This window comes from Hylobates moloch, unplaced genomic scaffold (genome assembly GCF_009828535.3).
Source record: "Hylobates moloch isolate HMO894 unplaced genomic scaffold, HMol_V3 SCAFFOLD_18, whole genome shotgun sequence".
In the NCBI taxonomy this organism is placed as follows: Eukaryota; Metazoa; Chordata; class Mammalia; order Primates; family Hylobatidae; genus Hylobates; species Hylobates moloch.
In genome coordinates this window covers 25923357-25936241 of record NW_026652293.1, presented here as the reverse complement: position 1 = coordinate 25936241, position 12885 = coordinate 25923357, and the positions used below count along the sequence as shown (strand labels likewise).

General features: G+C 35.3%; 1 long non-coding RNA gene across 1 annotated transcript in view; it reads right to left on the bottom strand.

Annotated features, from left to right (window-relative positions):
- Nucleotides 1-245: 245 nt before the first annotated feature.
- The window catches only part of LOC131381866 (uncharacterized), a 36695-nt gene continuing 24055 nt past the window's right edge, over nucleotides 246-12885 (bottom strand). Inside the window, exon 3 of the long non-coding RNA XR_009210880.1 lies at nucleotides 246-518. This is a non-coding gene — a long non-coding RNA (uncharacterized LOC131381866). The remainder of the gene's footprint in view (nucleotides 519-12885) is intronic.

The following is a 12885-nucleotide window of genomic DNA, read 5'->3' as shown; positions in this document are numbered from 1 at the left end:
TGTCTATAAGGGAATAAGTATTATGAGGATAGAAAAAAGCATCCAGGACTAAATTAAGTCTTTGACAAAAATCTGCACTTAACCATATGGTCCTCAAATTCCATTCTCCTCCCACCCTGATAGCTGTCACACTGATCTCCAGATCTGTCATTCCTTTGATTTCTTTTATATAATTTTATTCCATCTATATATCCTAAAAGTTTTAGTTATTTTAGTTGTGTTTAACTTTATACATAGTTGTCAGCCAGGAACAGTGGCTCACGCCTGTAGTCCCAGCACTTTGGGAGGCCAAGGTGGGTGGATCACTTGAAGTCAGAAGTTTGATACCAATCTGGCAAACATGGCAAAAACCCATCTCTACTACAAAATGCAAAAATTCCCTGGGTGTGGTGCTGCACGTCTGTAGTCCCAGCTACTCTGGAGGCTGAGGCAGGAGAATCACTTGAACTCAAGAGGTGGAGGTTGCAGTGAGCTGAGATCATGCCACTGCACTCGAACCTGGGCGACAGAGGGAGACTCTGTCTCAAGAAAAAAAAATAACAATAACTTTATACACAGTGTCATAACGCATGTAACTTCAGACCTATTTTCACGTATGGTTATATTGGTAAAATATCATTGTCACTTTGTATGCTACCTTTTCACAAAATTCCAACTTTATTATCTCCTATTCTTAGGGCTACACCTTCTAGAATTGATCTGAAATTTGATGCATTGAGCAATATCAAGCTAGTTGTCACAGATCTTTTTATCTCCTCATGTCAGACACCTGACTTAAAGGGGGCTGCCTACCTCCCATTAGTTCCCATTCCAGAAGAGTCTTCACAAAGCTACTGGAGCAGTTCTGATAATGTCTGTCTACTACCTGCAGACCTTTAGTATAGAGCCCCAGTATACCATCCCAGAATCTACACCCACTACCTACCACAACCGTCTTTGGAGCATAGTTACCACAGACTTTAATTTGGAGCTGAAAGTAGTGGAAGCAGAAGAGAAGTTTTTTGCTTCTTCGAGATGGATGGGGTAAAGCAGACCTGTGGCTAGTGAGAACATCCTCCAGACTTATCTACTTGGAAACTGAAAGGCTTTTTCCTTACTAAAATGGTATAATGGCGTTCTAGCTGCTCTTTAGTTCCTAAATATTTTTAGTACTATAAAGCAGCTATATTATTTTCTAGGAAATGTAGTCTGAGTCCAAAATAACCTATTTACAAATGACCTTTGGAACATAACCTGTTTACAAGTTAGGGACTCTGAATAATGCATCCCAGAGCTAAATGCAAATAGTTTTTCATTATCTGTTGTTATGGACCATCTGCTTCATTGCTCCTCTTCATTAGCACAGATAATAGAGACCTAACTGAATTATTGCTTTCAAGCACATCTATTACTTTTGTTCTGTACTATACAAGTTTCCTTCGGTCCTTAATATCATTTCTAGCTTGATGTTTTAGCTCCTTGTTTTTTAATTTAAAAATCCCCTATGTAAGTAGTGACCTGCATAATATGCCAATAAACGGACAAACTGAATAAATTTTGCCTCCTTTATTAAACAGACATTTACCAAGAACCCACTCAGGGTGTATAATGGGGTGTCAGGGACTTTAGGGCACATAGGAATACAGTGTGCTTTCAATAAGTTTATCAAATATGTACTGAAAACCTATTACAGACAGGGCATTCTTGTGGGGGTTAGAGATACCTGCACTGATGATGTTTGCACGAATGGAGCTTACATTCAAGTGGGGGAAGATGACAATAAACATTTTAGAGAGTAAGGTGTGCAATGTAGTATATAAAACTGGTCATGCGATAGTGAGGTAATGTAATTCATGAGGAGAGACTCTCTTAGGTATGGCGAGCAGAGAAGTCCTCTGTGAGGAAATGATATTTGAAATGCTGTCTGAATAATGAGATGGCACCAACCATGGGGAGAACAGGGTAAAAGTACTCCAGACAGGGAAGAACAAGTTTGATGACCCTGAGTTAGAAACAGGTTTGGCGTGCTCAAAGGACAAAAAGATCGACCAGGGTCTTAAATACAGGGTCTCCTTTTTTAAAAAACTCCATGTTTAACACTTGGTGAAGACTACATTGGCTATTAACAAAATAAACCTGAATATGAAAAATAAAGGGGTGATGGGCAAGATCCCAGATCCAGATAAGATCAAGAAATGTGTGGATATAGAAAGGAAGAGATTATGTGGATGGGAATGTGCATCCCAGACTTTAAGGATAACACGTTATTAGTTATTTGTATTGCTAAGAGAATAATAACTAGCATTTACCGAACTTTTACTATGCATAAGCACTCTTCAAACAACCACAAGAAGCAACTCATTTAATCTTCTCTATGAGAAGATCCTATAATATCTTTTAATATATGAGGGAATTTCAGCACAGGGAGGTTTAGGAACTTGTCCAAATTAAAAGATGGTACATGCTGAAACTAGGATCCAAATCCATGCAGTCTGACTCATCACTGTAGTTCATAATCCATAATTTGAGTGGTGATCCTCTGCAAAAATGGTCACTAATTTTTCACTTCCCTATATGAATGCCTTTGTGTAATGTAACTTGGAGCTGCTCCTGTGACTTGAAGTATGCCCCATGAGATGGAGAAGTAACTCCATCTCATGCAGTTAATTTTTCCACCCTATGAATCAGGATTTGACCATGTGACTCACTTTGGCCAATGAGACATTATCAGGTGTGATGCAAGAAGAAGCTCAAACAGTGCTTATACATTGGGAACTGCCCTCTGTTGGCTGCACATGAAAACACTGTGACTACAACAATGTGAGCAAGCTTGGATTAGCCTGCTAGACGATGAGTGGGATATGCCTACTTAACTCCGTTATCACTGGTAACAACCACTGCACCATCAGACATATAAGCAATAGAAAAACCTGTTTCTATTTTCCGTTGCTAGCTGATCACAAATGTGAGAGCAAACCCAGCCAATACTGCATGTGACATAGATAAGCCAAACCAGTTAAGCTAAGCCAAAGTTGCTGATCCACAGAATTGTAAACAAATAAACTGTTGTCGTATCATAATACTGAGTTTTGGAATAGTTTGTCACACAGTAAAAATTAACTGACACACAAGTTGAAGTAAAATGACTGCTACTTCATATCTGAAGATATTGATCAATTACTCTGCCTTCCTTGTTATGTATAAAGATGCTGCTAGTCTATCTTCAAGCAAAATAAACAGAGGGAACTAATCAAAATGTGCTGTCTTCATAATTGTAGGTGGGGCCAATCACTTTGTCTTAACAAACATATTCCTAAAGACCAAAACACTTGATAAAGCATAGCCTTAGTGGAAGTATGCTTCTGGTCAACCTCATCTGCCATTTTTTTTTTTCTAATATAGCACAATGAGAATACTGACAGTGAGTAGCATGATTGGTGTCACCATTAAGGCTTCGGTGATTTCATAAAGGCTATTGTATTTTTTTTGTAAAGTTCAGCACGCACATCTTTTGACCAAAGAAAATATGACTTTAATAATGGCCAAGAAAAGATGCTCAACAGTGAAAAGTATGTCAGCCACCTCGGACAGAAAAATAAAAGAAGAAATATAATACGTTGCTCATTGATAAAGTAAGCAAGTGTTTTCTAACAAGGTCAGCAAAATCAGGTAATTCCTTCTCCAGATTTGCTTACCTGTTTACATCTACCAAGCCTTGTTTGGCCTGCCAGGAGTTGTACCGATATTTTTCTCATAAATTTAAGGATACAGAGTTAACACCCCAAACAACTAATGTCAGTCAATATTCATGGAAATGAAGTTTAAATTTATTACAATTGAATATCTCCTGATTCCACAATGCTCACATGATTATGTGGCATATTCCTACGATTCAGGGAAAGATGACACTTACTGTGGTATGCATTTTCAGCAGGAATTATGAATACAATAAGGACAAGATAGAATAAGTGGGATCCAAAAGAATCAATTTCATAAACTATGAGAAAACATTATTATGAGGTTGACACAGGACATTTTTTAGACATCCCTAATGCCACCAAAAGTGCAAGGGTAAAGAAAGTGAAAAGTACCATACCCAATTGATGTGGAACTGAGAAATCAAATTACCTTAAGGTAGTTACTTCCTAGCCACTCACAACTCCTTGTCAATGATAAAAAATTCAACCTGCTTTACATACAAATGAGGTCGGGCAGAGAATGTGAGCCAAGAATACTATTTTTTCATCAATATGGGACACATTGTTGTATCATTTGTTTTAGCAATCATACAAGTCTCTGATATATTTTTTCAGAAGATTCACTTAAGCTAAAGTTGAATGCTGGAACTGTATTTCATTCCCTTACAAACACCAGATACACATTATATCAATCTGTGCCATGTGGGTGTATCATGTCTCCTTACTAAATATGTTTCTGTTACACATAACACATGGCACTGGAAAACTTATTCACAATGAAACTCTTCCTCATCTACAGGAATAAACATTTAAGGCAGTATCAATTATAATAGCCAAAACTTCTAGTTTTTATCTTATTATTAGAACAATATAACTATGTAAAATGTTTTAACAGATTTCCCATATTTTCTTTGAGGAAACAATTCACTGATGAAACAGAAAGAGTCCTTATATTTGGTTTTAGTCAGTATACCATTTCACTCTAAAACTATCTGTCTCCACATAATTGTTTTTAATGTTTTTATGATTCTCAGGGTAGCCTGTGACAAACACATTCATGAATAATTAATAGGGCAATGACACTCTCTACCTCTGTATGGACAAGTCCTATAAAATCTTTATTAGATAGAGGGAACTATTATGACCCAGGTGATATTTTCTCTCTATGCTACATTGTTTTTCTTTTTTTGTCATTTAAATATTTTATTATTGTTATTATTACTTTTTAATTATACTTTAAGTTCTGGGATACATGTGCAGAAAGTGCAGGTTTGTTACATAGGTATACAAGTGCCATGGTGGTTTGCGGCACCCATCAAGCTGTCATCTACATTAGGTATTTCTCCTAATGCTATCCTCCACAACAGGCCCCTGCGTGTGATGTTCCCCTCCCTGTGTCCATGTGTTTTCATTGTTCATCTCCCACTTATTAGCGAGAACATGCAGTGTTTGGTTTTCTGTTCCTGAGTTAGTTTGCTGCGAATGATGGTTTCCAGCTTCATCCATGTCCCTGCAAAGGACATGAACTCATCCTTTTATATGGCTGCATAATATTCCATGGTGTATATGGCCACATTTTCTTTAACCAGTCTATCATTGATGGGCATTTGGGTTGATTCCAGGTCTTTGCTATTGTGAACAGTGCTGCAATAAACATACGTGTGCATGTGTCTATGCTGCATTCTAAGGACTCATCAGTGTCACAAAAGGAGCAAAGCATTTTTTGTTGTTTGCAACTTTTATGTGCGATAATAAAAATAATACTTAAATAGTTTTATAGCAGGCTTTCTTCAATTCATCTGATTTGCTTTTCTTGATAACTTTCCCTTCTCCATCCTCTAGCACCAGTTTACTGATGAGGAGACTGAGGTTACACAGGCGTGACATATTTTTCAGTGGCTGAGAGTGGACTAGTATCTGTGACTTCCAATCTTTCTAAGATAGCAGTATATAATTTTCCAACCAATAGTTTTATAGAGACAGGCAGAATGACTACATGTATTTCTGGACTTGCTCTATTTAAAAAGCCTGATTTTTACACGTTTATGTATTCAGGTTTTGTGTAAGACTGTATTCTACATATAAATAATACTCCACTAAAAAAATACATAAGGACAGTGACATCACTATGCTACAACATACAATATACTGACTTCATTACTATTTTCTGATTTTATGGATAATAATGAAGATTATATTAATGCAGATGAAGTTAAGACATAAGGAACAGAAATGGATGGCTGTCATGTTTAAAGTAAATTAGACTAAAAATAAATCTCAAAATGGTAAAAATATTATTTACAGTCATTGTATTCTACCTGGTATGTCAATTTTTTGTTTTTTGGTGGTTTTTTTTTTGCCAGTAGAAAACATATGTTGACTCCATTGTTTTACTAGCTTGTAAAGAAAAAGTTGAAACTGTTAGTACAATTCAAAAAACTTTCAAAATGAAAATAGAGGAAAAACTATTTTTTAGTTTTGATTACTAATAAATTCTAATTATTTCTCCTCAATAGCTCACATTTTCTATGTGTACAATAGTTCCTCCTTCTCACAGGTTTTGCTTTCTATGGTCTCTGTTACCAGTGGTCAACAGTAGTCCAAAAATACTAAATGGAAAATTCCAGAAATAAGCAATGTAAAAGTTTTAGATTGTGCACTGCTCTGAGTAGCTTGAGGAACTCTCCTACTGTCCTGCTCTGCCTCACCAGGGACATGAATCATCCCTTTGTCTAGTGCATCCATGTTGCATACCCTACTCGCCTGCTAGTCACTTATGAGCCATCTCATTTTTTAGATAGATCGTGGCAGTATCTCAGTGTCAGTGTGATCATTATTTTACCTAATAATTATCCCAAAGCACAGGAGTAGTGATGCTCAAATATTGTTATAATTGTCATCTTCTATTATTATAATGGTTGATCTCTTGCTCTTTTCTAATTTATAAATTAAACTTCATCATATGTATATATAGAAAAAAACATAGTATATATGTAGGGTGCAGTACTATCTGAAGTTTCAGGCATCCACCGGGGGTCTTGGAACATATTTCCCCCAAATAAGGGAGGACTAGTGTATATAGCATCTAGGTGCTGTATGTATATTCTATTCTTATCACAGTAAAACAATTTAGTACAAATCTAATAAAATGTTGAGTTATGAGACTCTAATAAACTGTTCATTTTATTCTGCATAATTCTGAGAAAGTCAAAGACCATTTTCCCTTCAGAAGCTCATTGATTATTTTTTATTTATATCTCTGGTCTCACCTGCTAAAACAGGACTGATTTGTTTGCTTTGTATCTCTCTTGACCTCCGGCAGACAGAAAGTCAGAAATCCATGTACCTTAGTCTGGCCATGGGAGCCAATATCCCAGCCCTGCAGCTGCTAATGTGCAATGCTATTTACATAGGCATGATCGCTGTTTTCCTCTTGGCCACCCCTTGTGTACACTCTGTTGTGTCAATCAGTTGCATATGTTTTCACAGGAGGCAGAATCAAAGTGGTAACCATCTACCATATGTGACTGTGCCATATGTGACTCTATCCTTTTCTATTGCTTTCCTGAAAATGAATACATGAGATGCATTTTACCCACACATTTTGCTGTCACGTGTAACATTAGCCACAAATGATTTTTAGGCTACCCAAAATGTTAAACATCACCAGAGCTTTGGGCTTCAAGATGAGATGCTAACAAGTTATCAACTGAATTTCAACAGCTAGGTCACTATTCTACCACTCACTATTCACACTTGTTCTTATTTTCATCTTAATGAGGTGTCGGGTTTCTGCAAATCAGTCGGCATCTGCTTTCAATGTAAAATTTCACGAGATGATAAGATGAGGAAGTAAATACCTCCTTACTCTTGGACAATTTTCTGAAATCTTGTCCGTGGTGACCCTTTGGTGTAACTGAATCTTGAGGCATGTGTGTGCTAATGAATAAGCTGTCTTTGCTGACACATTTATAAATTAATGCCTGAAGTAGAAAAGGAAAAATTTTGCTGTAATTTCGGGTGCTGGCTAGTTGACCTAAGGATGCCTAAAACCTATGGTGTGAATGCTTTCACATCTGTAAATTTGTTAAGGGAGCTATAACAAAAAACGAATGAAGCATTGCTTTGTTACTGTCTATTTCTAATATCCTTCTATCAAAGTTCTGGTAAGTATTGGTTGGAGAACACAGTTTGGCCTCTTTGTCTAAGTGGTGATGATACATGATCTCAAATCCTGTTCTTGGAAGCTGGCCCTTATTTGGCTAAATGAATAGGCAGACATCCAAAGTTATGAGAAGCACATTAGGGCCTATCTACAAAGAGAGACTTTGTATATAACACACACACATACACACACACACACACACACACACACGACCTTTTAATGTACAGAGACTACTTCCAGTAGTAAATAGTGTCCTAAAATTTGAACATTTGTTCAATCTGTAAACTACTCCAATTTCTTTTGAAAGAACAAGAAGAATTAGGGTTGAAGGAAATGTTCTTAGCTTAAAGAATAGAACCAGAACTTTCTACTCTTATATTTATTTTTGTCTTCCTTTAACCTATGTAATTCCATAAAGGATTTGGGATAATATTTTTGCTTGTCTATTTATATTTACTTGCTTCTAAAACAGTTTAAAGATAACTGAAGTTTGAAGTCAGTTAATTTCCCTATAACATTTCTGAGCATTTTATTAATTTGGTTTAAAGATTGTTTAAATTATGCTCTTCCTCTTGATTATTACAAATGCTTTACCTGATTGTTAAGAGCTAAAACCCATTTTATATTCTTCATTTACTAAGCATCTAGTATTTTTCACAAATTAAATGATAATTGCTATTACTAGTGATACATAAGCTACCAAGTTCAGTAATGGAGACTTTGGAAAGTATGGCTCTAGGAATTTGTTGAGTAGGTGCCAGATATTGCCTTTTTGGCTCTTTCTTATATTCAAATCAAATACATTTCTCTTTCACTCTGCTCTATTACAATATTTATTTGTACTTGCTCTCTATATCCATTTAATGTTACTTACTTTTTGGTACAATTCTAAATTTATATAGCATTTAAATTTGCTTGTTGATTTTATACTTTTAAAAATCTCAGATAAAATATAATCAAGTAATAAACTCTGTCCTGATTTATATAAGAAATGTGACAAAATATTTTTAAAAGATTAAGATATTATACTCTATAATGTTTTCCACCTTCATTGGCATCTTAGAAATAAACAATATTTTATTTTATTAATACACGATTTTTCTTAACTACAAAATATCTCCTTAATCATTCTCAATAAATAGATAAATCTTTCATCAAGCTTTCCTCTTCCTGGAATTATACAGATGAAAATATGGCTCTATAAATCCCACTTTACTGAAGCATAATAATAGTCAAATCAATGTCTTAGAAAAAAATGAAGCCATCCAGTGTCTGTTTAATAACCACTGAACAACAAAACCTATAGGGAAATATTTTTCCTAGTCTCCACAGGATGTACTGAATCGAAGTATTTTCATTAAAACTAATATGAAATGACAGAAAACAGAGAAAAGGAGAATTCTTGTTTATTTTACTTATTTCTGCCACATTATATATTGATGAAGCAATTTTAAGGGATGTATGCATGATATAATACAATGGAATTGACTTTTCTTTTTCATAACCACATGCACATTTTTACATCTGTAACAATATGCTTTTTGAATAGCTACCTGCAGTTAATTTCAAGTTCTCATTGATCTTTGGTGGCCTAGACAAGTTAACGTGATGATAAAACAGCCAACCTGAATTATCAGCATACCAAGTAGAACATGAAAACTTAGTTATGCACATTCATCTCTGATAATGTATAGTGGCAGGCACCAAATTTAAAAATATATTGCGTGTTTTTCAAGCCAGAACAGATTGCAATGTAGAAAAAAAAAATTTGTTTCTGTTCTTTTGAGTTTGAGTTGCACAGGTATTTATTTAAAATAGTAGCAATCAAAGAAGCCATGAAAAAGAACTCAAACAATGCCCCATATTTAAGTGTATCCAATAAAAATATTTAGAAGATTTAAAATAAAATTGGCCAAATATTAAATTACATATATACTGCAGAAAACCTTTTTTTTTTTATGCATTTCACCACTTAGAGTAGATGCATAGAGGGAAAATGTCCTTACATATAATTCAATGTGACTCCAAGGCAGCAGTAAATTCTACAGAGAATTTTTGAAATTGATTTAGGCAGGAAAGCAGATGGATCACACTGGGTCATGTTAGACAGGAAAAATATTATGGCTCCTCTTCTGCCACAGAAAATAGGAAAACCATAGAGCTACATTGCTCATGCTTTTTGAAAATTGGCAGCTACCTTTAGGCAGGAAAGATGAAGTTTTTCACTTTTTCTTAAGGGTTTGAAATGGGCTTTTTGTCAAGAAATGCTCTCTGTGATCATTCTAAATAAATACTAACTAAAATCAATCTCAGACCTCAGTCCCATATCTTTCCTAGCAGTGGACTGGTTTATAGAGCTCTTATTGACAAACAGTAAAGCGCCAATTTATAACTCTCTAAGGTTAAATGGAAATAAAAATAAAAAAGCTACTTCATGGGAAAAAGCAATTTTAAAGTGAAAAGATTGCCCAAGTGAAAAAGAAAAAAAAAACAAAACTCTAAGTTGTGGCAAGTTAGCAACATGCTAGAAATTAGAAGAGAAAAAGTAATTCAAGCAAAGAATAGTAGGATACTCTTCATGTTTCAAAGTTAGAATGTCAGACCAAGAGTTCAAGCGTTTCCATTTTGAAATGTTTAAACTGTTTTCCACAACTCTCTTATATACATTATATACTGCCTTGTGAGGTTTTGGCAGGGTCTATTTTTGTCACTATCTTATCTTTCCTTTTGTATGGTCATCTTTCTGAGCCTGAGCTGGAACCAGATTTTGTAACCAGCTTTCCAGAGCTGACTGTGAACATCTCTCTTAAAGTTGGCATTTAGTAAATATCAAGTTGATAGCTTGAAATCAACCATAGTCATAGTATTTATATAAAAGAAGACCACAAAAACTTCAAATAAGGGCTTTTCTCCCCACAGAAAGCCAACTGTTAAATGTTTACCTACACATCACTATATATATCTCTACTGTAGATAGCCAAGTATAATGCTTAATACTCAATAAATATTTTGGAATAAAAATATTGATGTTTGGAACCACATAAGTATCTACATAAATTTAAGTTAGAAGGTATGATTTATTTATGCTTTAAATTATTTTCGTAAATATCTCTACGAATGATCTTTTTTAAAACTGTCTTGAAAATAAAATGGAAAACAGTATGCTGAAATTTATGGACTTGTGGTTAATGATCCAGCTCTGCCACCAGTAATAACCTACCAGAGTGGTTTCTGTTTCCCCCTCATCTCTACGGACACTACGGGAAAATGAAATAAAACAGTGCAACTTAGAGAATTTATACATTATACAGGACTCTACTAATGTAGAGTTTATAATAATGTCATTATTATAAGAAGCTGCCTAAATATGGGAAGTAGAAAGCAAAAAGGTATACTCACATATCAATGAGGAACAGAAGCTAAATTCTTTGTATTCACATTGTAATTGCTACAGCAGGAACAATGCACAAAAATATATCTTACCAGTATATGTTTAAAAATACTAAAATACAGATCTAAAGTGAAAAAAATCTGATAGAACCTTGATGTTTGAGTGAATTGACAAAGGATCAGAAGATGAAATTTTATGTCAGAAGTAATTAAGTAATACAAGTAAAACAAAATTATGCTCCAAACTCTCAAAATTCCATGTTGACAACCCTTGGTCTTAATGCCTCTTTTGGCCTAAAGAAAAACAACATAAAAATAGCTATAGGTATTAAATTATCTTGATCCTGACAAGTAATAACATGAAGAAGACTGCAGGGTTATTTGCCTAAGTAGTTAAGAGAGTGTTAAAAGAAAATAAATATTTTAGGTCAGGCGAAGTGGCTCATGCCTGTAATCCCAACACCATGGGAGGCCAAGGCAGGTGGATCATTTCAGATCAGGAGTTCTAGACCAGCCTGACTATGAAACCCTGTGTCTACTAAACATACAAAATAATGGTCAGGTGTGGCGGCTCACGCCTGTAGTCTCAACACTTTGGGAAGCTGACGCGGGCGGTTCACTAGCTCAAGAGATCGAGACCATCCTGGCCAACATGGTGAAAACTCGTCTCTACTGAAAATACAAAAAATTAGCTGGGCATGCCTGTAGTCCCAGCTACTCAGGAGGCTGAGGCAGGAGAATTGCTTGAATCTGGGAGGCGGAGGTTGCAGTGAGCCAAGATCACGCCACTGCACTCCAGCCTGGCAACAGAGCGAGACTTTGTCTCAAAAACAAAACAAAAACAACAACAAAACACACACACAAAATATTGGCCGGATGTGGTGGTGTGCATCTATAACCTCAGCTACTCGGGAGGCTGAGGCATGAGAATCGCTTGAACCTGGGAGACAGAGGTTGCAGTGAGACAAGATTGCACCACTCCACTCTAGCCTGGGTGACAGAGTGAGATTCCATCTTAAATACAGATAGATAGATAGACAGATAGATAGATAGATACATAGACAGATACAGATATGCATGTATATATGTATAAATATATATACATATATACACATATATATTTTTAAAGCCTTTTTTATGGTGAAAGACAAACATGGTACATTTTTAACAAAATTTTGTTCAAAGCAAGAACTTAAAAAAATTTTTTTATATATTTTAAAATAGACTATTAGAATCAATAGAGTGAATGTTATACATGTAAGAGGTTTGTATAACGATTATGAATTTAACTGTGTGCATGCTTTTGATACAGTATTGGAACCATATATGCTGCTTAAGACATGACTTCGTAGATGAACGCAGGTTGAAACTTTTCTTCATGATCCTCTTGGCCTAGATTTTTAACTTTAAAGCAGCAGATTTATGTTCTGCCTTGTGTCCTGATTCTATCACTAACAACTAGATCTGGGCCTGCCACACAGAAAGCACCCAACGAATATTTGTTAAATAAATATCGAATTACTTTATTGACTAAACTCTCCATTACACACACTGTGTGCATCATCACTTTAATAATTACTCTTTGAGCATGTCTTGTTACCTTGACCTCTTTTAAACTCAAACTATTCTATATTCCAAAGATTTCAAGTCATC